Genomic DNA, 27910 nt, shown 5'->3' with positions numbered 1-27910 from the left:
TGCAATTAGACACTTCTAACACAAACTGCACTAGTTGAATGAAAACGCGCAAGCAACTTGCAAAATTTGCAGGAGTTTAGCGGTGCCCTTAACAGCCAAAAAAAAAAAGTGGCGAACCCCGGTGAGATGTCTTTTTAAACGATTCCAGGTAGTAATTAGACACGCAGGCATAAAAATTCGGCTAATTCACTTCTCTACCAAGGAAGTCAGACGATCCTGCTTAATTATTGAAGCCCATCATCGATATAGTTCATAAACGGTTTTTGAATGCCAAGACCTGATGCCGCTTATTGCTTCAGTGTAATGAATTCCGGGCTATGGACATATGGGAAACCGAAACATGTACTGCGGAAGAGCACAACTGTCACTCCTTTGGCAGACGCCCACGAGTGATTTGAATGCTTGCGCCTCACACGTGGCACGACCAATAATGTAGCGCTCTTATCGTGCCACGATCTCGCTGAAACTTTATGCTTTGACCTGGCATGGTCTCCTTGATCGGACGCAGCCGGTATTTTGATCGTACCTGTAGAAGCGCGCTAATCGGCTCGCTCACGGTCACGATTTGTGCGCTGCACTCACAGTCATGCAGCCCAGACATCGTCAAAAAAATAAATAAACGTAACGCTCATTACGAAACGTATTCCCAACTCCCAGCTCACCGGTACAGCTAGAGACCACAACGAAGTGGCAGCAAGCAGGCGACCACGCCGACAAGCAAACCTGTGAGAATAAATGGGCAGCGGAAGATAATTTTTATAGTTCGACTGAGTTCGGCGCAGCGCGATTTACGCGGCTGCGCCCTCCCGAATGAGAAGCGACCGGAACTGACGCTACGACGCTGTACCGTTGCCTAGACAACCCGGCGCGCGGCAGGGCGGGAAGGCGGAAGCTGCTTCGTCACCTCATTGGCTCTTGGATCAAAAGATTGTCTCTTTTCGTCGTTGTCCGCGTCTCGTGCTCTGGGAAATAATTTTAAACGTGTGATTGGTTTTATATGCGGCCTAATCAGAGACGTGGTCGGTGCGGTGTGTAATAATCGTGCCCCACCTCAACTAAAGGTCTTGGCACGCGCTGGAAGATGGAACCACAGAAGCAGATACGAGTAGTTGCAACGTGCCCGGTGTCGGCGGTCGGTATACTACTGTCAGTATGGCAAGTTTCAGGCAAGTGTCCGTTCATTTGGTGTTTCTTTATTTGATTAAGTGTTATTGTTGGCTGTAGAAGTATATCATTGTGATCCCATAGCATAATTCACTAATGTAAGCGCAAAAGCAGTTGCAAGCAGTACTATGGCAAGATGGCTACCTCGACTGCCCCCGTGTGACAAACGTTTCTGTGGCCACGTCGGGCGTGGTGCGCCTGCATAATCCCGCTTTGTTTCTGAGCGCTTGAATTATCGGAAATGTGGTGTTCTTGCGAGTTCAGTGCGGCTTATAACACGGTCGTTCGTTTTGTATTGCGTAGAAAAAGAAGTGACGAGTGGCTTCGCCTTTCGAAAGTACCGGCGCAATATTGCCTCTCCCTGGCGCGCTCGCGTACTGCTGCTGCTGCTTGCCGGACGCCTTCCTTCAGCGTGTTTTGGGCTATCTTTCCCTCTCCGTCTGTGTGTGTGAGCGCGCGCGTACGTGTTTTGTAAGCGCTTTAGGTGTGCATGCGTGCGTGCGTTTTTTCTGAGCGCTTTGTATGTGCGTGCGTGCATGTTTTTGAGTGTTTTGTATGTGTGCGTGTGCGCGCGCGCGTTGCTGTATTGTGAGCGTTTTGCGTATGCGCGCGTGCTTGTATGCGGGTCTCTATGTGCTTGCGCGTGCGTGCGTTCGTGCGTGTTTTGTGAGCGCTTTGTATGTGCGCGCGTGCCTGTTGTGTGAGTGCTTTGCATGTGTGCGTGCGCGCGCGCGCGTTGCTGCTTTGCGAGCGTTTTGCGTATGCGCCCGTGCTTGTATGCGCGTCTCTATCTGCTTGCGCGTGCGTGCGTTCGTGCGTGTTTTGTGAGTGCTATATACGTATGTGCGTGTGTGCGTGCGTGTTTTGTGAGTACTTTACCGTTAGCGCATGCTTGTATGTGGGTCTCTGTGCGCGCGCGTGCGTACGTCCGTGCGTGTTTTGTGAACGCTTTGTCTGTGTGCGCGCGCGCGTGCTTGTGTGTGGCTGTGTATTGCATAAGGTCGGTAGTTTTACACGCAATAAACCTCTTCAAAATTAGTGCAGCGGCTGTCCCCGCCCTGAAAATCGAGTTTGGTGTCGAGCCACCCTGGAAGCCACCCTGGTATATATAGAGGCGCCGGAGGACCAGTGGAAGGTGTAAGTTTCCTCCTTTTTCCCTCCTTTCCCTGATGAATCAACTTCCTTGACTGTTATTGTGAAGTAAACGTTTCATCAACAGCATAAATACATGAATCAGAAACCCGGAAAGTGTGTTTCACAATTGCACTAATTTCGGTCGTGAAACGTGTACCTTGGGTTAGCCCACATTTTCTTGAAGTAGCCAACTGCTTATGGAGGCGGCGGCGGGCGAAATGCTGCCGCCGCTTTTCGTCCACACAAAAAACGTTTTGCCAACAAATGCAAAAACGCCCGTGTCTCGTGCATAGGGGGCACGTTGAAAAGCCCCTGGGGGTCAGAATCAATCCAGTCACCCGCTATCGTGTGCCCCCTAATCAAATTGTTGTTTTGACACGTAACACTCCCGAATTCAAGGAGACAACTGCTTAAATTGTGAATAGCTGGTTATTTGCGATGTTCCGCGTATGTAGCAATTGGTTTCAGCAGCTTTTAATTATTGGAAGATATGAAGTGCTAAGCTTTTGGTCGCTCTGGGTGGTTCGCATGGCCTTCGAAAATTGTCCCCTATAGCCCAATAACAATTCGTAAAAATTGAATTTATAAGGCATGCCCTCGCACTCGAGAATGTGTTTGATTCAGCTGGAGGTTTAATTGAGAAAGTTGCAGTGAGTCCCATAAATTTTATCAGTAGGAGTGTCAAAGTGTAAAAAAAATCGTATGTGTGTGTAGATTGTTGAAAGCGAGTCATGTGGTGCAGGTGTGCGTGTGTGTGTGAGCCCATACGAAAATGTCAGATATGGCCCTTATATGTTTTATATATGGCCATATTTGGGCATATAAGTGCCCATATAAGGCCTTATACTGCCATATAAGGATCCATGTAAGGACTTATACTGCCATATAAGGGTCCAGATACGGCCTTATACTACCATATAAGGGTCCATATATGGCCTTATACTGCCATATAAGGGTCCAGATATGGCCTTACACTGCCATATAAGGGTCCAGATATGGCCTTATACTGCCATATAATGGTCCAGATATGGCCTAATACTACCATATATGACTGCAAGTAAGGCGTTATAACATCAAATAAGGGTACAAATAGGCGTTCTACTGTCATATATGGCTGCAAGTAAACGCCTTATATTGCCATATAAGGATTTAAAACTATACTTAAATTGTAGTTGAAACCCCCCTCCCCCTCAACTCACGCGTCGAGCCCCACCAGTCCAACGTGCACCTTCAGCGCTCTGTGCACACTGTCATTACCATTCAGGAGATGGCTTGAGGTCGAATTTTCCGGATTAACAAAAACACTCTATCACCTACTGTCTTCTATTTACTCATTCACTCTTAAATTACTTTGAGTAAAACGCTGAAGAAATAAACATTGTCATCATCCTTATATATTAAAATTATAATTATTATAATTATGATTTATTATTATAATTATGTTTTCTATTATAGTTATTAGGCATTTGAGTTGCTGTTGGATTCCTCTGGCTAAAGCAAGGTAATTACATATTATGTAAAGTGTTTGCTTCCCCCCCCTCCACACACACACAGAAATGTACCCCCCCCCCCCCCTGGCAGAGATCCTGGGTGCGCTACTGCCGTCTAGTATGGGTTATTAGCACCGCGCCTGCCGGACAGCATGTCCTTATTTACGAGATGTAGCTATACTGCACGTAACAAATGCGATGCTTTGCACTGCAGCTATAGGCAAAGCATCTCGATCGAAATGAATGTGCTTGCACCGAGCAGGTAGTAACGAGTTGAAGTGAATTTTGTCGCAGAAACACACACAATCAACTCACCGTTTTGCACGTTGGCTCACAACCACACCCGATGAATATGTCTACTTTTTGAGAGAGAACATGAACATATACTTTTGCAATCATATATACCGGCCTATGTAAAGCAGCCTGGGAATATTAAAGCATGATTTAGGAAACCTGCTGCACGAATTCCTATTCGTTATATCAGCTACTGCACAACCACAAACAAAAAGTTTGCTACATCAGTCAATCTAGATACTTTATTCAAGCCCCAATAAATGAAATACTGCCAAAAATTACCACCAAGCTAAACTTTTGACACATTCAGTGAAATCCAAACAGAAACCAAACGTGGAATGGCCAATGCAATGTATCGCTTGGCAACACTGGTAAGCTTGCTGCGCCGGCAACACATGGAGGGCAGCTGTCAGATACCGAGGCCTGTTGTCGTGTGTAATTTTCGTTCGTGCATCCGTGTTAACGCAATGTTCTCCGCGGTTTGTGTGTTATTCGTGAACGCAATCGGAACGAGTCCTCATCAACGCAGTTTCACGCGACTGTAAGTAAAGGGAAGCAGCGGGCGCCTTCACCGGCGCGGCCCTCGGCGATCGCTTTGTTTGTATGTGTCGCGCGCACGGTTCAACTTTTGAATACCGTGGCTGCGCGTTGTCGCAGTGCAGTGATGATTATATGCCAGTGCTCATCGTGAAACTGCACAAACCGCGTCACTGCTGATGGAGCTGCCACGTACGTAGACGGCGGCGCCCGAGAAGACCTTTTCTGAAGAGAATGCGTGCCTGGCGATTGTCACTTGCAGTCGCAACTTTTACACAGGTACGTACATACCCCCCCCCCCCTCTTGCTATGTGCTATTTGCATAATTTTGAAGCAGTGCGTGTTGCGATACCGCGTAAAGTATAAACCGCATTCACGCAATCTTGCGCGCGACAACAAGCGACGCGATGGAGATGGCTGTCGCGTTCGTTCGTCGCCTACAAGTCGTACAGCATGCTAGCGACGAGACGAGCGACGTCTCGCCGGTGTTGCCTTTATGAGGGCAGCAAATACTCGCCGAAACTGGCGTGACGCTTGCTTTATTAATTTAACGGGTTTTAGTGTAAAGAGCAGCATAAATATTTCTAAATATTTCACTACGTTATTATCCTTGCACGTATCAAAATCTAGTCGTTTGCTCGTTCCGTGCGACAATCGGTTGTACTTGACTGATGTATATCCAGTTCCGGCTTCGCGCTATTGGCTAGTCGCTCATAGCACTTCCGGGCGACGAGCGACGTATTCTAAAGTTCTAGAACCGAGCGATTGAGCGAAAAGACCAAGCGATCTGTTCGCGCGACGGCCGGATTCGTCGCTCGTCGCCGTTGCGCACAAAATCGCGTGAATGCGGTTTGGGCTTAAAACACAAGCGGGCGAATCCGCTACTTCAGTTTCGTCTACAGTCCCTATTATTGTTATGTTTGCCTTGGAGTTCGTGGCGTATGTACATCGGACCCTGTCAACCCAATTACAAGTACGAATGATCTACTAGCACAGAGGCTGACTGTCATATTAATTTGATTGAAGGTCTGCGTTATTCGATCGATCGTCCTTGTTTCCGAGTCATGCTATGCTACACGCTATGAAATATCTTGTAATATTTTATGTGTTTGAATTCAGCGTTGTAGTTTTGGAGCTAGATGTAGCTATATCATTTGCATTTATTTCACTGTGGTGTGCGCGGCACCTTGTAATAGTCTTTGCAGAGACGGAGTGTACCTGGCTGGCTGCTAGGCGATTCGTCTAGCCGAATGTTAACCAACTTCGTTTATATTAGTGGGCTTTGTCATGCTGGCGGACCTCCAAATCACCCTGGTGACATTACTAAATGCAATTAATAATTATCAACTTTCGTTATTACTATTTGCTGCTGTTGCTGATGCCGCTAGCTAGAGAGCTGTCCAGCACAGCTTCCTTGTCAGTACTTTTAGGTGGCCTCAACTGTGCGGTACTTTCATATGAAAGGCTATACAAATGTTTACACAGCATAGCTGCGGCTGTTTGCATCATGAGTTTTTTTTTTCTTCTCTAGTGGGTATAACTGCTATGCGTAAAATTTGCCAACAGTCATTCTTAGCAGTGAAGGAACTTTTACGCCGTTGCTTGCATTGAACTGTAAGATTACTACAACATTCCCAAAATGAGAGAGATTGTCACTGATAAAGTGTTAAATTGTTTTCATGTGATGTCGGCTGCATAGATGTGCAGCAATGAACTGATCTAGGGCAAAGTTCAAACGACAAGGAAAACGTTCTAATGCAGTGTCTTTCCTCAGTGAGCTAAGCAAATGGGATGTGCCAAACCAGCAAGGTGTACGAAGATTTAGCTGCAGAGACAGTTGGAGCAGTCAATAGGGAGAACACAAATGGAGATCTTTTTCTCTCTGGATGTATAGCTCACTGGAGTGCAGACTGATTTTCAATATGTATACTAGGCTCTTCGATTGGCCACCCCTGACTGCCCAGGGCTGTCCAAGAAGCGTGTGCACCAATGCTTATCGTTAGTACACAACACCTTGGTCAGTCTGGGACAACTTATTGAAGAAACCGTGTTCCCCTTGATTTGTTTTCTGTATTGACTGAAATTATAGCTGTGCGATTTATTATTTAACTAGCAAGTGCTCGTATCATAGAGATGCCGGCATGCATGCAGGTTTTTCTTTTATGTGGCGTATCCTTCTGGTATAGGTGAGTAAAACGCAAGATCCAGGAAGCTAGATTCATGGATATCTCAACTTATTCAGGACTTACATGGATGTGTTTATAGGCTAAATTATTATTTATCATCATCAATCTATCATCGGGACTAAGAAATTGCACGAACTCTTACCAGTAGATTATTATCAAGCATGTTCGTGTGCATTGGCTCCACTTTGATACCAGCCAACATTTTTCTGGTTTTGCAGCAATTTTGTGGCATGGGGGGGCCATTATGTTTTTTTACTGTTGTGATTTGCTCTTACCTTCTTTACACTGCGTTCAGTGGAACTCGTTGAAGTTCTGCATTCCCGATTCACACACTGGCGTGAAAAAATTGCCCGATTACACTTACCCCCTTCAGTGACGAAGTATGATTGACTGTCGATAAATGTATGAAATTTACATAAATATATGCCAAGGTGCTGCAGACTCCATTAAGAGCAAGTCAAGATGGTAGAATGACTGCATATTATGATGATTCACCATAATTACAGAGTGATTAAGTATCTAATCGTTGTGCACGATGTAATTATAGGTCTCTTCATAAAAAATTACTGAATCACTAGTGTGTTACCTGCACAAGTTAATTATTGGTTGCAAGCTTTACTAGAAAGAAGAAAATTATTTTGCAATTGCTACAGAAATGTCCCACATCACACCTTCCGTCAAACACTGTAGTGCCTTCTCCAAAGCTATCTTCGGTAGCAATACATTTCCCTCAGAAGTGAAATGAAGGTACTTGAGGTAACCATAATGTTTAATTTACCCTAAGATTAGTTTTTGTGGTCATTTCCTTGACACAGCTGCACAGAAATGGCAAAAATAAGTTGTGCACACAATTATGTACACCGTGACTGAAGGGAGTATCAATATGAGCTTCAGAGTGTGAGGATTTATTTACAGGAAAGGCAAATGGCTCAGCCTGAGCCAGTGTGCTCTCACCTGCTTTTCTGCTCACATGAGTTGGTAACTGTTATAATAGGGCTGACTCCACACGTTGCTTGCATTTGTTGAAACCGATTTCTTTTTCTCGATATATGTGTTCGTGTAGTATTTGAGCCCACTTAATGGTAAAATCATGACAGCAGAAGCTTTCCTTGTTTTTTTTTTACCAATTTGTTATCGTGGCAGCACATACTGTGCAGTTTATTCTATTATCGAGCCATGCTTTGTACTCGTAGAGTATACAACAGATCTGCAAGAGTTTGGAAATATAATGAAACAGGGAAACTGCGTTTTAGCATGTATGCACGTGGACATTTTAAGTTTGTCGCTTCATCTGTCAACTCAGATCCTTCATTTGCCATAGCACTAATACATGGGTACAACACAACAATATAGGCAAGCTTTCAATTTAACAGAAATTTTCATGGTTCTATTGAAATATTGTGTGAAATGTCGCCACTATACCACAACTTTAGTGAGGTTAGATTTCATTTTGACATTCTTGTCCATGTGCTAAATTCTCTTTTGGACAGCTTTTTTTCACATCCTGCAAGCACAACTTCAGCATGCGTAACCTTTATCTGCATGGCAGACAGGTCAGGACTTAGTGGCACTGTTGTTTGACGTAGTGAATGTTATGTAAGGAATTAGTAACCAGCATTGAGTAGCACTTTGCAGCGCTACTTAACCATTCCCATGTCTGGTGGCAGCCACAAAGTGACATTTTCCCACTGATTCTTGTAATCAATTATGGCATGCACCCTGTTTTAGGTAGCTCTTTGAACTAGTGCATACAGCCTTCTGCTATCACGTAGCTGCAGCAATAGTATTGAGTTCATGGAATGACTGGGAGCACTTGGTTCTTTACCATCACATTTCAGTGCATATGGCATCACGTGTACTGATCACAAAGACCTCTAGAGAACAACACCTAAATTGATAACCTACACAGTGCACTGGAGCTTCATATATCATGTAAGCTGCACGCCTATTTGCATTACTCTGCAGAGACATGCAGTCAGCAACACGGATGACTGCAGTTACATGTGTCTTAAATGAATATTCACCTAATGCACATGTCACTTCAACTGTCTTGCACTGTTCTACACAAGTCGGCTTGCATATGTGATGCTTCTAGCTAATATCTGGTAATAATAATAATCCGTGTTTTCTCAGTGGCAGCTGGCCTCCATGGGGCGGTGCAGACAGGGGACTGTCATTGCTGGAGCACCTCCTGGCTATCCACAGGAAATGGAAAAAACATGGTAAATTCAAACCCCCTCTCGTTCTCATTTTCACGTTTCCATAAGTGTGTGTGTGTTCATCACCCTGAAGTTACTTAAATTTGAAAACGAAGCCATATAAAGTATACTCATGGTCTCACGTAGTGCATTATTAAACATAAAAGTACAAAATCACGCAGCTTAAGAACCTCAAAGATAATTTGTAGCAGATAAGTCACTGCAGAGGTCAGGGTATGTATTGTCGATGCTCGCAGAAAATAGAATTGCAGACTTGTTCATCATTAAAAGCAATTATACATTTAGGGTGTGAACATTTGGTAATGGTTTGTGTGAATGCTAGAGACGACTGCATGAATATGCCACCCCTAACGTAATGCCCTGACAGAGGCCCTTAAAGATGAAATAAATGACGATAAGAAGCTTGGTAACAGATTTGTGCAACGAGCGAATTGTAGCACGCACAGGGAAAAATACACGAGAAGGCACAAAGAATACACACACGTAGCACTTCATTGTGCCTTCTCATATCTTTGTTCCCTGTTCGCGCTACAGCTCGCTCATTTCAACATCAACAACCAACAAGCCCACATCGCCACTCAGATTTGTGCAGTTTCCTTCGAGTCATATTTGGGTAAAGTACCACAGACTATATTTTAAGTGAAATAAGTTATATTTCCTCGTTTAATTGGCCAACACTGTAGTTAGGCTCTGGGTATATTTTGGCCAGGTATGTATATATGTCAGTGCTACGTTTATTAGATTATGTTTTAGAGTGAGTTTAAGTCATAATTATAGAAATTAATACTTGTGATCATGACATTCTTGCCATAAGTTTATGCAAGGGACATGTAAATTTGGTCTTCATATAAGCAACAACAAATGGACAGTTGCTGACGATTTTATAGGCATTGAAGATGTCAACATGTTAGCTTATTTGGATGCTCTTGTGTTGTCATGTGGCCTATATCATACGGGATGGAATTGATGGCCAAAATTATGGACATTTTAACCTCCCAAAGGCCAACATCATATCTTTGACATACTGAGCTTGATGCCTGAAAATGCTCATTTACTGATGATAAACATAATGTGCAATGCACTGTAGCATTTCTGACATGCTGCAACAGTTTCAGTTGTAGATAGCTCAGCAAACTAATGAATAATGAGTTACTCTTAGGTTATATATAACTAAAAGAAAATTTAGCTTTTCTTTTGTTTATATATTCATTGGGGGTGATTGTATGATAAAGAAAGGTGATCAGGTTCTATTCTTCCTTCATATAGAATTGTGTCTGCTTTCCGAACTTTAGGAAAGATGTTCAATTTGTCAGATACTGCCTGCATAACATCACCTCCATAAATAGGAAGAACTGATGTTCATCCGTGATACTCTAAGAACACTGCGATGAATCATAGGTGCACATATAAAAGTAATCACAAGTAGGGCAATGCATAGCAAGCATCTGCATCTAGATCGAGATAGTTAAATTTTGGATTAAGGTGAAACATTGCAGAAGAGCTGCATGCTGTACATGATATGCAGGCTAAATCATTGAAGGTTGATTCATCGAAGGCATTATAAAAATAATGTTTTGCTATTTTCTAATAGCAGCCGGAGTAATTGCTATGAAAGAGAAATAAAATTTTTAAGGAATAAAATAATTAGCTAGTGTCTAGTACAGAACTTACAGAAATGAAATTACTGAGTGCAAATGTATGGAATAAGTTGTTTCACTTGGAGAGCGCTGCACAGGTCATGGGGCCACTAGAAAATTGTGAGGATATAAGGGAAGAGCGAAAGCATGTGCAGTGAAAATATGGGCGAAAGTGTCTGTAAAGGAGTGAAATCAATTTTAAGACTCTTACTGTAAGCCGATGAATAGGGATTTCAAGGTGGAGGATTGCAAAGGTATAGCTGAATCTCTCTATGAGCCATTGTGACACACATGAACAATTTCCGTAGAAAATGAGAATCTATTTAAGCACGTTACTGAGAGCATAATCACTGGAAAATGGTAGAGCAGAGATTGGTTTGCGTAAACACGGGTTTGGCGCTTACTTTCAACTGCAGTTTACTGAAGAAATGTGATATTTATAAGTACTGAACAAGACCATCATGGGGCATCACATTAATGATAAAGCAACCAAATATTGGAGTCACCCGGACCCCCTAATGCAACCACATCATAGCCATGTGCCATGACAGATTGGTACGGCCTAGTATACCAGAGGTGATAAGAGACAATCCAGATTATCGCAAAGCATGACGCTTGCCTCTAAAAATATGTGAAAGTAGGTTGAAGCATGTGCGCTGGCCCAGCAAATAATAACCTAAAAAAACAAGACTTAAAAAGCAGATGCTGCATCTAGAATGATTACTCGGAAGGAGTACGTAGCAGATCAAAAAACGAGAAAGCAAAACCAACCAAGTAAGTTGGTTTTCTGAAGGCACTTCAGGTCTTTATTTGCCACTGCACTGCGTCCAGCAGCATCTGAGGCAACAGAATTGGTCGAGCTTTTTTTGCGATCTTGTGCATCAGGCTCGCTCGTTCACATGGGCACAAAACAAATCCATCTGCCTGCCTTGAGTGTCCGTGGCATATTCTTACCTTGATAACCTGAATCAAGTTTACCAATTCAGTTTTTCGAACTTTCTGCTGCTTCTCAACCTGTGTGCATTCATTGGTTTGCCTCAAAACTGCAACACCAGTGCTTGTTTTGAGACCATATTCACCCATTTGACAAGTTTGGTGACAGATCTGACTCCAATTTGTCTTCCACAGTGATGGCATTGTCTTGAATGCCAAGTTGTTGCAGGAGGCCCTTCAGCTACTTACGCAGAACAGCGTGTCTAGGATGGCAGTGTCAGCATTATAATTGCTTGCGATAACATTTGCAGCACCTGTAGCACTCATCACGGCAGGGTATACGGCTTTCGTCCATGGGTCAATGACATCCTGTATTATGCGCTGCATGGCAGTCTAGCCAATTGATAACTTGCATGCTTTTCATTGTAATCGTTAGGGCTTAGCTGCAGCCTTACTAGCCACTGTGGGAGGAGGTTGCTTTTTTCGTACCTTATTTGGGGACGGAGCATTGGGTAGTTCTCAAAAAAGTTCATTTTTGAGGCAACACAATTAAAGTGTTAGTTACATTCTGCATCAGTGACGCACACACAAGCATGCTGTTTGTTGTTGGGTATCAGGGAAGAGTTCTTTAGTATCTTTCTGTTTAACTTAGTACTAAGTTTAGTGCTAGTAGTAGAAATATGTGATAGTACATTTAGTACATACATAGCTTCATACATCTCGATCAGAATCTGAGCAGGGCTCGCTAAAGTAACCGACTCTGAGCAAGCTTAATTGTATATCTTCTCTTCATCTTGTAGGCATCAGCGTGCTACAGTCAAATTCAAACTTGCGAAACTAAAAAGCAAAAAGAAAGGGAACTGTTTCCTCATGCATACCGCCGCAAACAGCGTGCGTCATTGTTACTGAATATTAGCAACAATGCTTCTTTCCCATTGTTTCTTAATAGTGAGAAACTTTCTTGTGAACTACTTGGTGCTTTAGCCTCAAAAAACTTGCTCCTAATGCATTTAGTAAAGCCCTCAACACACACAAGGAAAAGTTCCTATCCTAATAATTAACCAGTAGGCTCCTTGAAGGCAAGGGCTTAATAATAATATTATGGGATACTGTTGGAGCTGTAGACGCTCATCTTATTCCATTACGCCTCCATAAATTTTTCTGTTAAGTATATGGCCGTCACTTGCAGCAACATTGGCACTCCCATGTTAGTCATGCTGTGCTATATACACAATGCCAGGTGCTGTAATAGGTCGACAATGAAAATAACAGTCATGGGTACAGCTAAAGCGATTAGAATGTTTAAAGCAGTTAAAAAACAAATGCAGACTGAGGGGCAGAGAAATGAAGAGAGTGCAAGCACTCCTTTGTCTGCATTTGCCCATGCTGCTTTCAACATTTCAACCATGAATACATAACAGCTTGCCCAATTTTTGGTTCTCTTGGATGCTAAAGCGGTCTCAGATCCTCATGACTAACCATTTCAACTGGATGAATCTACCGCAGTAGTGGTATAGCAGTAGAGCATCAGCCTCGTATGTGGGAGGCACTGAGTTCAAATCCCCCTGCCGCCAGAACACCTCCGTTTCTTTCTGATGGGTAGAGATGTCCCTTGGCCTGGTGCTCGGCTTCTTGTGAGAGTTCACATCTTGAAAGAGATTTCATGCGTGCTCTCTGGGCAATTATTGTCCAACGACAGATGGCCTTGTTGAAGAGCATCAGCCTCGGCTGCCTTGAGGCAAGTGCAGCCGCTAGGTACCTACCGGTGAAATAGGTACAAGCATGCTCCCGGTCTGGTGTGATGGATAGTTGTTTGGCACGTATGTCTGTGTGCAGTCAAGCGGTAATGAACGTCAGAGACGCGCGAACCGATGTGAACCAACATTTAAGATAAGACTGTAACAAGACAAGCACTAAACGCAGAATACATATCAAAGGTCCCTAAAACAAACACGTCTACACTAAGTCCTACGCGCAGCATTCAAGAAAAGAGCAAGTACGTCTCATGGCTACATTCCTGATGGTGTCGTCGATCAGTGGTAGATCGTCTAGCTGTCGTGACGATTTCCATTGGAGGCGACCCAAGGCATGATGACCCTCGTGGAAGGCCAGCCAAGGCAGGGTGACGGCAATGGTCATCAGATGAGGCAGGCGACGGCTGCATTACCGTGGCCCGAGGACTCGAACGGCTGTCGGGCGGGTTGCTTCCACCGCCACAACCTCACATGCCACCTCGAGCAAGAGGCGGCTTCAAAGCAAAGGCCTCGGTTAGGCCTCACCCCGGACACAGCCTAAAGATGCTCCAACAGGCGGCTACGAGCAGGCTACAGCCAGGCCTGCTCCAAACGGCGTCACACCAGGCGCCACTCTGCGTCTGCACCGACAGGCAGGCGCGTTGTCCTCAGGGCTGCCTCAGGTACCACGGCAGGAGCTCCCGAAACAGCGCACTGGTCTTGCGTCTTCTAAGTTGCTAGCCCCCTCTGCCCATTTGGCACCCACCTCTCTTCTTCCTTCTCTATTGTTTCTTTTCTGAACACTGCCAAGCACGCAATCTGCGCTTGGCTCGCCTTCTGTTTCTTCTTCCTTCATTCACAGTCCTCAAGAGTTTTCAAGCAGTCCACACACATAAACAACACTCATAAGGTCCTTGCACTGCACCTGGTGCTTGGCCATTATGGGACCTCAGTGCTTCGAAAGGGAATTTGGGGCACCACATGGGAAATTGCCACTATTGGGAATGGCCCAGACCTACTTCTTTTTGTGCTCATGATGGTTTTGACTGGTATTTAGAGCACAGGCTCCTCTCCCTGAAGAAAGCCGAACGCCATGCTGGGGTACACTTGTGTCCATTTGAATCAGTGGGCGCCGTGCGGTGTTAGAAATTGAACCTACGACTTTCTACGGCCGAGGAGGGCAATCTACAACAAGGCCAATCAAACAAATGCACTCTACATGTGAAGTAGCGGGAGCCATTTTGACAAGAAAAACTGAGCTGATGCACTCACCAAAATAGCAGGGCAAAAAATTCTCTTGGGAAAGTTTCACCCACTGGAGACAGGCAGATAATTGCGTTGTGACCCTATGTGAATGAGTAGGCCAAAAGTAAAAGGTCGCTTGAAAGCTCGGCTATATGTTTGCCTCAGGCGCTGCCGGACACAGCGCAACCAAATTAGAAGCCTGAAGTACCTTTCTACTGCTTGGTAAGTTTGCGCATCAGTAAATGGCTTCATGCAAGCAGTCCCTGTTCTGGCCTCTTGCTTCAGCTCATACATCCCCCCAGACAACTTGCTGAAGTAGGCTCAATCACAAAAACTTGGATACATCACAGGATGCATTCATGCTGCAGTTATGCTAATGTCACATGGCGCTCAAGTTTGAAGCTGGCCACCCACATTCCCTCTAAAGTATTATTGAAATCCATTCTATTGTCGATTTGCCATTAATATTTGGTCAGAAGTGCCAATGTATTTAAACAAATTTAACATTATCATGACTTCAGCTGTGAAAACTTTTCAGTATATGTGAAAACTTCCTTGTGGTTACAGCATTTATAAAATATTGTGGACAGGTACATGAATATTTAGCTCATGTATGATGCCCATGTGCTACATAAACACTTTATGAAAGCATCTAGGGCTGGGATAGTGTAATTATTCTATTGGAATTGTCTTGTGCGTTGTAAGGGTAGCATTCTGCCTACATGATCATGATTGGCTGGCTATGTGCAGTGGATGATAAGAATGGAATATAGAAATGAAGGGAAAGGAATCACTACAGTATACCAGTCCTGCTGAAAGTGGAAGGCTATGTTATATGCAGGGTAAAATCTTAAGTTAATTTCCACAGCGACCTAGTTCAGCCTAATCTACGGCACACTAAGATTGTGTCGAAAAGCCAGCTACCAAAGAATCAAACAAAGGTGTAACTTACAAGAATGGACAAGTCTTATTTTCTAACCTTGAAAACATACATTTCAAATAAGAATTTAAGCTTAAGAAATCTGCACTTCTGGCTGGCCCTCCAGTTTCTTAAACTTCAGTAGTGTCGTCCCATAGTAGGTGGTCTCAGTGGTGTCAGTTGAGCTTCAGATGCCAGTTCTCTTGAAGCTTTTGATGACAGTGTCATCAGAAATCATGTTCCGTGCCTCTAGGACCAATGGACACAACAGTTCCACTGGCAGCCTTCTAAACTTGCCTCCCGGTGCCAGGGAATGATCACAAATACTGAAAGTCTGTGATTCTTTGTATGTAGAAGGCAGCTGCTGACATGTTCTCATGAAGCCCATGCCGCCACATGAAGCGCATCATCCAGTTGCTGCTTGCGTTGAAGTTTGTAGTTGGAATGCCCTGCTTCCTTGTAAGTCGGCGAGCGTCCTTCTGTATCATTTAAATTTACACAGCACACTCATGAAGCCCATGCCGCCACATGAAGCACATCATCCAGTCGCTGCTTCCATTGAAGTTTGTAGTTGGAATGCCCTGCTTCCTTGTAAGTCGGCGAGCCTCCTTCTGTATCATTTAAATTTACACAGAACAGCTGTCCAGAGGCTTCTGAGCTATAAAGCACTGCTACTTCAACTTGCGAGTAAAAATCAGTCTTGGGTCAGCGGAAATTCCTGCTTGCCTTGCTGGTAGCATTCAGCTTTTCATGCGGCCATCTCTAACGGCAGATGTGTACTTTGCTGACGCCGAAGTACCTTCTGAATTAACGACTGCCATTCTACAAAGCATGTTGAAATGCTTTGAGCTTGACCCCGCAGGGGCGTCTGCGTCAGCAGGCGTTTGGTGAGTTGCGACACCACGTACCCGAGCACATGGGGGTTGGACCCTCCCGCGTGTAGCCGTGCGCGGCTTAGCCGTGTCTGGGAAAGGGGGATCCTGGGGGTTGAGCCGATGCCGGGTGTTCGGACCTTTAAGGCCCCCCGGCGGAGGCAACACACCTCTTCGGCCTCTGCTTCACATAGACGGCACCCCTGGGCTGACCCACCCCGGGGAAATCGGCAGTCGCCTTTTCCTGTCTCTCCCTCCACACACCTTCGTCTTTCCCTCTCACTTGTAGTCTTTCCTGTCTTCTTTTCTCTTCTGATAACTTCCAACATTCCTGGCGGCGAGGGTTAACCTGGTGTGCTATGACCTACCTTGGTTATAACATATGTGGTTATAGCGACGACGTACAGTTGGCACGGTAGGGCTTGCTTCACCACATACCCTGCCTTGTCCCCTTGTTGGGCTCGGTGGTGGGTGACTGGCATCGTCGCCGAATACATAACACATTTCATGGGAACTTCCAACCCCTTCTCAACCGATCGTCCCTCTAAAAGGGGGCGCACCGATGCTACATTCCAGTTTTTCCTCAAAGGCACTCAGACTTTCCCGAAGTTTCACGTTGTTCACAGTGATTTAACCTGACAAGAAGGCAAGAACGATTTCACCATTCATTGTAGCAAAGCATCTCACAGAGACCATTGGAAGCGGCTATAAAATCACCAAGCTAGCAAGTGGCGACTTATTACTCGAACTGAAAGACAAAGCACAACATGACAAACTAACGAACCTTGTACAACTTGGCGACATCCCTGTCAGCGTAACAGCACACCGAACCATGAATTCGGCTAAAGGCGTAATCTCTGACATTGACTTGATGGACTTGACCGAAGAAGAACTGCTGGAAGGATGGAAAGATGAAAACGTAATAAGTGTACAAAGAATAAAGATCAGACGTGACAACAAGGAACTGCCAACTAAGCACCTGATAGTTACCTTTGGCTCTAGCATGCTGCCAGAAACATTAGAAACTGGATATATCAAAATCAGAGTTAGACCATACATCCCAAACCCGCGACGTTGTTGTAAGTGCCAGAGGTTTGATCATGCTTCCCGGAGCTGCCGAGGGCGGCTAACCTGTGCGAAATGTGGCATAAATGATCACGCTGCAGATGACTGTGAGGCAGAGCTCCGTTGCAGCAATTGTAATGGTGGCCAGCCTGCATACTCTCGATCATGCGCAGTTTGGAAAAAAGAAAAAGAAGTAATTGCGATAAAGGTAAAGGAAAACATAACTTTCAGAGAAGCAAGGCAACGGGTCTCACCAACATTTGCACAGAGCGCACCTTTCGCCGAAGTGGTACGTCGGGGGGCAGTACCACAACGGCACCTGGCGGCCGCCAGCGCCACGCATAGCGAGCGCGCGGCACCGCCACTCGCCCCCACGGTGGGAGCAGCGAAGGCTGCCCTACCTCCCCCGAACTCGACCACAGCGGAGGCCTCTGCTAGTGCTGGCACCAGTCAGCGCAGCTACGAGGTCAAGACAAGCCCATCAACTACCAGGACGGTGGGCCCCAAGGCCTCGTCTTCCGAGGCAAGGCCTTCACGGAAAACACACCGCTCGCAAGAGCGCGTGTCCAGTGCCTCGCAAGAGGCTATGGACACAACACCCAGTCAGATGGCGCAGTTGGCGCCTAAAGAGCGGCGCGATTCTGTCGACCGCTCTAGAAAAGACAGAACTCCAATTACAGGACCCCAAAAGGGCCCAGTAAGCTAAACCAAATTTGTTCTCTTTGACACATAGCACAACATTTATTTAATATGGATACACTGATTATTCAGTGGAATGTCAGAGGTCTGCTCCGCAACCTCGATGATGTCCAATTTATCCTCCATGAACTAACTCCAAAAGTGCTGTGTGTCCAAGAGACCCATTTGAAATCTAAACACAAACACTTCCTTCGTCACTATGTCATTTTTCGGAAGGATCGCGATGATGCTTTCGCATCATCCGGAGGCGTAGCCATCATAGCTGACAAATCTATAGCTTGTCAACACTTACAGCTACAAACACCACTTGAGGCAGTGGCTGTTCGAGCTGTACTTCTAAATAAACTGATAACCATCTGCTCCCTATATATACCGCCGCATTTTCAGCTTCACAAACAAGAATTCCAAACATTAATAGATCAGCTACCTGAACCGTATCTTGTGCTTGGAGATTTAAATGCACACAGCAACCTATGGAGCGACTCGCGCTGCGATGCGAGAGGTCGCTTGATTGAACAGTTCCTTTTTTCTTCAGGTGCATGTCTTCTGAATGGGAAAGAGCCCACGTATTATAATCTGGCAAACAAAACATACTCCTCAATAGACCTTAGTATAGCATCTCCTACTCTTCTACCTTACTTTAAATGGAAAGTTATTAAAAACCCTTACGGGAGTGACCATTTCCCGGTAGTTCTATGCACACCAATGTCTAATGAATGTCCTCCAGAATTTCCTCGCTGGAAAACTGACTCAGCTGACTGGGAAAAGTTCAAAAGCCTTGCTTCTTTATCATGGGACGACATGTGTGTTTTAAACATAGACGCTTCGGTTAAATATTTTACGGTTTTTTTCCTTGACACCTCCTCCAAATGTATCCCTGTAACAAGTGGATTGTCCACAAAACGCCGTGTTCCGTGGTGGAACGATGAGTGTCGAATAGCGCGTAAGAAGCAGAACAAGGCATGGGGTTTACTTCGGGACTCTCCGACGGCAGAAAATCTAGTTAACTTCAAGCAGGTCAAATCCCAGGGTCGGAGAACGCGGCGACAAGCTAGAAGAGAGAGTTGGAGAGAGTATATATCGGGCATTAACTCTTACACTGATGAAACAAAGGTTTGGAACAGAGTGAAGAGAATAAAGGGTCGACAGCCTTACTCGCTGTCTTTGGTGCATCCTCAGGGCGACAGCATGGAAGATCAGGCGAACTTTCTTGGTGCACATTTCGAACAGATATCCAGCTCGTCGCACTACTCTGAAACATTCCAAAGGTACAAAAGGCAAATAGAAGGACAACCATTAGAAAGGAAAGGCACAAAATGCTAGGCATACAATAAACCCTTCTGCATGGCAGAGCTTCAGGCAGCACTAAACAGCTGCAACAAATCTGCCCCAGGTTCTGACCGCATTCTATATGAAATGCTAAAACACTTGCCGTGTGAAACACAAAAAACTCTTCTTTGTCTCTACAATTCTGTATGGTCTTCCGGTGACATTCCCTCTGCTTGGAAAGAGGCCATCATAATTCCCATTTTGAAACAGGGTAAGGACCCTTCTTTGGCAAATAGTTATCGGCCTATAGCATTGACGAGCTGCCTATGCAAAGTTTTTGAGAAGATGGTGAACAGGCGCCTGGTCCACTATCTAGAAATAAACAAAAAACTAGACCCATATCAATGTGGTTTCAGAGAAGGCAGATCGACGACAGATCAGCTTGTGCGCATGGAAACGTACATCAGGGATGCCTTTGTCCACAAACAGCTTGTATTATCTGTGTTTCTTGACATGGAAAAGGCGTACGATACTACGTGGTGCTTCGGGATCCTTCGAGATCTTTCTGCAATGGGAATTCTCGGCAACTTGCTGAGACAATTGAAAGTTATCTCTCTGACAGGACATTTCGTGTTAGAGTTGGCAACGTGCACTCTCGACCATTCATACAGGAGACAGGTGTACCGCAGGGTGGAGTACTGAGCTGCACGCTATTTGTTGTTAAAATGAGCTCCCTACACACCATATTACCTCGCACACTCTTTTACTCCGTCTATGTGGACGATGTACAGATAGGGTTCAGGTCGTGCAATATTAGCATTTGCGAGAGGCAGCTACAGCTTGGCTTGACTAGATTCTCAAAGTGGGCGGACGAGAATGGTTTTAGATTGAACCCTCAAAAAAGCACATGTGTCCTGTTCTCAAACAAGAGAGGTGTACTACCAGAACCAGATATTAACCTTAATGGACAAAGACTAACTGTCAGCCTTGAACACAAATTCTTAGGTGTTATCGTGGACACAAAACTTAACTTCATTCCCCACTTAAAATATCTTAAAGAAAAGTGCCTGAAGACCATGAACCTCCTTAAGCTGCTCTCTCGGACAACCTGGGGCAGTGACAGGAAGTGTCTGCTTAGCCTGCATAATAGTCTTGTACAATCGCGTCTCGACTACGGAGCCGTGGTGTACCATTCCGCAACTCGGAGTGCGCTAAAGATTCTCGACCCAGTCCACAACCTCGGTATACGACTGGCAACAGGCGCCTTTAGAACGAGCCCAGTTGATAGTCTGTACGTCGAGTCCAACGAATGGTCCTTACATGTACGCAGAACATTCTTAAGTTTTTCATACTACACTAAAGTAAAATCAGACACCGAGCATCCATGTCATTCCATCGTTAGCGACCTGTCTGCTGCCAGACTCTATCATAACCGTTCACTTATTAGAACTCCTTTGAGCCTGCGCTTGGAAGCAATGGCAGCAGAAACAGACATCCATCTCCCAGAAAATATTCTAATGCCTCCCACTCGCCTACCACAGCCTTGGGAATGGCAGACCATGGAGTGCGATATCTCTTTTGTCGAAATAACGAAAGATGCACCTGAGGCACACATACGGTCACATTTCCTCGAACTCCAAGCGAAGTACTGCTGTACTGAGTTTTATACAGATGCTTCCAAATCATCTGCTGGTGTCGCGTATGCAGCTCTTGGGCCTTCTTTTTCCATATCCGGTTCTCTAAATCCCAACACAAGTATTTTCACGGCTGAAGCTTACGCGATACTCTCAGCTGTAAAGCACATCATGCAAATAAATCTCAATAAAGTCATCATTTTCACGGATTCATTAAGTGTAGTAAAAGCCTTAATGAGTTTTCGAAAACATAAGAACCCTGTTTTTAATGATCTATACACACAACTATGCTTAGCCTTAAAGTACAACCAAAACATCGTCCTATGCTGGGTACCTGGCCATAGGGGCATAAAAGGTAATGTAGCAGCTGACGAAAATGCAGCGTCAGTCGCTTTTAATGAAACGGATATGAATAAACCAATACCAGCAACAGAACTTAAGCCTTTGTTACGCCATAAACTGAGGAAATACTGGCAGGACCAATGGGATAATGCAGTAGTGAATAAGCTACACATTATCAAACCAAAATTAAGGAACTGGATATCTGAAAGAACAGCAAGATATAGGGAAGTGCTTCTTTGTAGATTAAGAATAGGACATACTTACGCCACTCACTCCTACCTTTTGACGGGAAGCGAACCTCCGACCTGTACCAAATGCGGCAACAGGCTTACAGTTATTCATGTTCTTATCCAATGCACTGAAATAGAGGCAGAAAGGAAAAAGTACTTCCCCTCCGCCTATCTCCAACACATACCGTTACACCCAGCATTCTTTCTGAGCAATGAACCTCTTTTCACTTTTCAAACAGTATTAAACTTTTTAACAGAAACTGACACCTTACATGTAATTTGGCCAGGCTACTTGTAGCACAGCCTCCACCTGGAGGTCGTAGCTGCAATGAAACCATTTTCTAGAGCACGTGCCTCCCAGCCCTTGCCTTCAAGGCCTTTGATGAGGCACTAATGCTACAGTCACTACATATTTTACTGGTCATCGCTATCTCGTGAAACATCTATTGTCATCGCAGACACGATCAGTCACTTTCATTTTTTTAATATGTATATACTTGTATTTTACGCACTTTATAGCGAATAAATTTGAGGCCCTTTTACATACACATTGCACCACATGTATATTTTACACTTTTCAGCGAATGTTTTTAGGCCCCTATACAGCCGTTTTTCATATACTCCTCGCATTTAACTCATCCTATATCATGAGAAGCACGGATCATCGACTTGGCGCTCTTTGGCCACATCTGGCCCTTGCGCCAATAAACCCTACAAATCATCATGCTTTGAGCTTGAAGTGGGTGCTGTAGCTAGCTTGCGACCTTATGTGGCACGCTAGCAGACTGATCACTCCATGCATGCGCGGCATGACCTGTCTAGACTGACAAAAAAAGGGAAAAATACTAGCTTTGTGCATATAGCACTAGATAGCTCCAGTGCTGGTACTGCCACTGACATCCGCAGCTGGCCATTATCATCAGTCGAAGTCAAAACCAGGCCACCGGTTGCAGTGTTGAGTTCTAAGTGTGGTCATTGTGTGGGAGGGGGAAAATATGTGAATTTTCATAATGTGCCAACTTACGGTGTGTACTATTATTAATTAACTAAGCAGGTATGCAGTAAGGCCTATGTTGGGATTATGGCTGCTATTCAATAGGAATCTGTGTAATGAAAACAGCTTGGTATGCCTGGCCTACAATTACTTGAAAATATGCATTTGCTTCCAATTGGCCCTTCACCAGCCACAAAGCTGGCTTCAAAACAGTCATAAATATTACTTGTGCTGCTTTCACCACTTGTTAGTCTTTTAATGTTTATGCTCAATTCCTCATTTCTCAGTGTATTAATCAACACAACAAGTATTGTACTTAGTCTTCTGTCGTATGGCAATAATGGTTCATTTGTTTGTGCAGCTGTTTTCACAACGCGGACGACACCGTGTCAAAGGAAGTTATGGAAAAGAGACTGAAAGCAGTGCACTGGTACCCCTTGCAGCAATTGGGTAATGTGCTGTAGTAGTGAACTTTGCAATAAAGTTTTATCTCTGTTCATATTGCTTTCAGATGTTATAAATGTGATTTCCACATCACACACATACCATGACCTGAAGTTTTGGATGGAATGGTGAGCATATTTATGCAGTGAGCCATCTTAAGTGCCGACTGGCATACTCTAGTGTTCAAAGGCACTGAATATATTCTAATTAAGACTGCAAGACTGTAATGCAATCACAGTCAGAATTCATCAATTTAATAAACAATACACATTTGAACAGGGGCCGTATTCTGAAACGTTCGCCTAGGCGAAATTTCTTTTTTCGCTTTCAGGCGTGCGCCGATTGGCTGTTTCAGCAAAATTGGATGAGCTTATTGGGTGGTTGAGCCCGACGTCATTCAATTTGCTCAACCAGCCAATCAGCGCGCATGCTGATTTCGCCTAGGCGAACGTTTCAGAATACGGCCCCAGTGGTCTCCGGTACAATGCCATACCGACAAACAGTAGAATAGGTAGTAGACAGGTAGTAGACTTGTAGGCTTGTAGACCTGTAAACTTGTATGCCGATTGGCTAGTAGACCATCAAGGTCTGAAATTAGGGTTAGCCAACAGACTGTAAGCTGATAGCTGGTTGGAATTTTTTACTGGAGATATTCATATAAAATTCCAGACCCGCCGTAGTGGCTAAGGCGTACGTACGTTGCTCTACTGAACTGAAAGCCCAGGATTGAATCCCGGGCGCGGTGGCATTTCGATGGAAGTGAAATGCACTAGATGCCTGTGTGCCATATGCATTGGGTGCACATTAAAAACCACAGGGAGTTAAAATAATTCGGAATGCCTCGATCACCAGCGTGTGCCTCATCATAAAATTGTGGTTTTGGCATGTAAAAACACAGATTTTAATTTATTGAATTTCCAAATATGACCATATACAGGATGTTTCAGCGAACTCTCAAAAATTCTTAAAGGTTGCTTGTGGCAGGTAGCACAATTCTAGTTCATGAGCCGGTCTACTCGAAGAGGCGGACGTTACTTCCACAAGAAATTGAAATGCATAATCGAATATTTAACAGAAATTTACTAATTCAGTTTTTAACTAATTACCTGATGGCTCATATTGCAATTTACAAATTGTAGCCTTGGAGTTGGCGAGGCGGATCCACTTGGAACAAATTCTTGGGATGACACCAGTTTCGAGATATAAATTCCTGAACTTTGCGGAGAAACGCATTGGCGTTCCAATTAGTTTCTTAACAAATCGTTGCTTTATGCATTGAAGCACCAAATTAACTGGAACGCCAATGCATTTCTCCGCAAAGTTCGCGAATTAATATCCCGAAACTGGTGTCATCCCGAGAATTCGTTCCAAGTGGATCGCCTTGCGAACTCCCCGGCTTCAATTTGTAAATTGCAATATGGGCCATCAGGTAATTAGTTAAAAACTGAATTAGTGAATTTTTGTTGATTATAGTCGATTGTGCATTTCAATTTTTTGTGCTAGTAATGTCCGCCTCTTCGAGTAGGCCAGCTCATTAACTAGAATTGGGTTATCTGCCACAGGCCACCTTAAATAAATTTTGAAAGTGTTCGCTGAAACACCCTGCATATAAGAGCGCGATATATGGACATACTAAAACTTTAGAAGTGGCCTTATACAGAAATGTCCCATATATGGGCATAATAAAAATTTGGCAGATATGGCCCTATATAGCATATAAGGATCCCATATATGTACATATTAAAAATTGGGCAGATATGGCCATATATAGCATATAAGGGGGCCATATATGGGGATATTCAAAATTGGGCAGATATGGCCATATATGACCCTTATATGCCATATATGGCCATATCTGCCCAATTTTTAATATGCCCATATATGGCCTTTTTCATATCAGTCCATATCTGACATTTTCGTAAGGGAGACTTCGCTCCTCCAAAAAGCAGGACTTGAGTAAAGTGGCCTGTTGAACAACACTTTGCATTGTGGTGAACATGGTTTAAATAATTAATTTGAGACCTGCAAGGAGTTGCGACATTCTAACGCATTCCTACTGCATTTACCACGCAGTTGCCACTGAATTGTATGACTCACTGGTGCTGTTTGGCCAGAATTGGCAAGAAAACACAATAATTGTTCAAATTTGCTTCATTCACACTATTTATAGCCAGCATAGTAGCACATGTCACTAGTGTGATCGAGTATAGATTTGCAATGTGGCACTAAGATTAGTCATTACATTCAACTTAGCCACTTTCATAGCTGGTAATAAACTTGGAGAGCACTAAAAGAAATAATACACAATGGAAATACCGCTGGCACTGCAATGGCAACAGTGTATGAGCAGGCTAGCGTATATGTGTGTGGAAATTTCAATGCAATAAACTTTCACTGCAACATCTGTGGTATGAGGTTTGTTTTTTTTTTCTCAGTAAGCTGTACCGAGTCCATACTTTGATTTTTCTCTTGCCAACCAAAATCAGCTTTATTGCCAGTGATCTTGTCTCTCGTTCTGGTAGCATTTGTTTATGCGGAACTTAAAATATCATTTCTTGCAGGTCATCCAGATGACAGCCTCACAATTCCCAGCCTTTGTGCTCTCCATCAGAAACCCATCAGGGGCAAGCAACTTATGTTTGCCTTCAGACAAGACAACATTGTAAGTAGATATAGGCGTGTAGTCTAATATTCTAAAGCAAGTTTCCATTTATTACTGTGAGGCTCCTTTGGTAGCCTTAGGTTGATATTTTGTGCAGTTGTGTGTGCAGTTTTTACATATTGCCGATGGTACAGTGCACATTGCAGATATGATGACTCTGAAGTATATACTTGCAATTTCATCATTGCCTTTCATAATGAAGTTTTTGATTTGTGCAAAGATATTCAGAGATTGGGGCATTTCATCATCATATTCTGTATTGTGCATTCAGTGCTCATTTCAAGTTACCCTGCTGCTACCGATGTATTTGCGGGAAAGGAATATTTGTTTACCCTCTGCAATGCGCTTCTTAATTGCTCATTGCATCAAACTCCTCTACCTTTAATTCTCAAATAATTATCACAACGTCAAAATTTCGGCTGTTCTTATTGTTTTGAAAACAGTATCAAAATCAATGTGCTTGATTGCTATCTAGACTGCAAGGGAATTCAAGAAATTGCAAGAAACCGTGGCTTCTTATGGTAGTTGAAAACCTCTTTCCAGCAAACCATGTGCCTATTTCGTTTACTGAGAGCTACTCAAGAAATTCGCGAAAATGTTTGATTTAACACAGCCGTTACAGGAGAAGAAAAAAAAGATTAACAGGAGCACTTTTCAAGTGGCTGCAATGCTTTTGGATATTCTCCAGGTGGCAAAATGTACATTTAGGAGAGAGAGTGACCTGGAATCGGAGAGGGTGGGGCGGGGAGCCAATTTTCAGCCATTGTGACTCGTGCATGTAGTGGCAACACAGGATGAGAAATAGTCGTGGCACTGCGGTCTAGTAAATAGGTCAGCCCTTAAATAAACTCCCCCCCCCCCCAGTGAGGGGGATACGTAGGCTATGTTATCCAATAAAGATGGTGCTTTTAGGAGACAGCAGGAAATTTTTGGCTCTAGTTGAGCAGCTACAATATGAAGGACCACGTAAATTGTAGGAAGCCAACATAACCTGAGTAGAAGGACGTACGTCACTGTTCAGAGCACGAAGTAGGCATTCAGACCATCAGGAAGGATTGTAAGTATAAATAAGGGAATAGTACTTGTCACTGTATTGCCGAGCTAACGCATTGGAACAAGGGCAAAAAATAGTTGACAGGACGTTCTATATTTTCCAGGGAAATGTGCTGAAACACTGATTCTTACTCAGTCAGTAAATAAATATACAATAAATAAAAATAATTAAGTATTCAGAAACGGCCTTATAGGCTGCAGTGGAGAGTTGTACGTTGTTGGGATGGATGAAAGTACTGATTTGCTACTGTAATGCAGGGCACGTGAGAATGCAATTGGGGGTTTTTCATTTTCGCATGTTGTGCACTCTCTCTTTACAATAGTGCTCTTAGTCTCGTAGTGTATAAATGTTTCGTTAAAAACAATTATTTTCTCATGCCTTGAGCGTAGCAGTCTTAATGTGTCTTCTCCCATGAAGTCTTCTGCTGCAGTGCTTCTGAAGTGTAATGCACATCTACATTGCAGATTTTATATTGTGTTTTATATTGTGGTCACATCGATGCTCGTGAACAAATGCCCATTGCTGAGAGATGTCGTTGGTAGAGTCTTGACATTTTATGCTCTTTTTTCCATAGTGAAAAGGCTACTGTATATTCATTTTTGCTTCTATGCCATATTGTATTCACGATGACTTAGTGATCACGGTTTCTAAATTTGAAAACTGGAAATTTTGCCTACGTTTCATTTGTCATGCCCAATTAAGCTGTGCCTTGTGTTCGGTCACAATAATTAGGAGTGTTGTTTTCAGAAGCTTGTTGCCTTATCAAATTCCCCCTAGTGTATAGGATCGTAATGAAATGTAGTCAACCCTCATGATTCTGTTCTTATTTTGCTAATGCAGGAAGCAGGATTCCAGCACAGCCATCTCCTGCACTCATGGTCAAGATGCTCAGACAATGGAGTCCCTGTTCCTTGTGGTTAACCATGAACAGTATTCTTGCTTTTATGAAAGCTAAAGGGGATTTTTTGCATTATTTCCAATTTTGCAGCCTAAATGTGTACACTTTATTCTAATTTGAATCAACTAATATATGCTGTTTAATACTTTTATACTGTTTGATACAATGATTTCTTGTTGGAGAATATTAAGTGCGATGTTTAACATTTATTTATGCATGACTGGCTGATGCATGATGACCTGTGTTTAAAAAATGT

The 27910-nt window shown here is 43.8% G+C and overlaps 1 long non-coding RNA gene across 1 annotated transcript; it reads left to right on the top strand.

Moving 5' to 3' along the window:
* Positions 1-2211: 2211 nt before the first annotated feature.
* Positions 2212-27651, top strand: LOC125946059 (uncharacterized). Its single transcript, XR_007467366.1, has 3 exons — positions 2212-2301; positions 25602-25702; positions 27597-27651. It is a non-coding gene; the product is annotated as an uncharacterized LOC125946059 (long non-coding RNA).
* Positions 27652-27910: the final 259 nt, after the last annotated feature.

The sequence above is a fragment of the Dermacentor silvarum genome, chromosome 5 (assembly GCF_013339745.2).
Source record: "Dermacentor silvarum isolate Dsil-2018 chromosome 5, BIME_Dsil_1.4, whole genome shotgun sequence".
NCBI lineage: Eukaryota > Metazoa > Arthropoda > Arachnida > Ixodida > Ixodidae > Dermacentor > Dermacentor silvarum.
The sequence above is the reverse complement of the archived record's forward strand: the minus strand, read 5'-3'. Positions and strand labels throughout refer to the sequence as shown.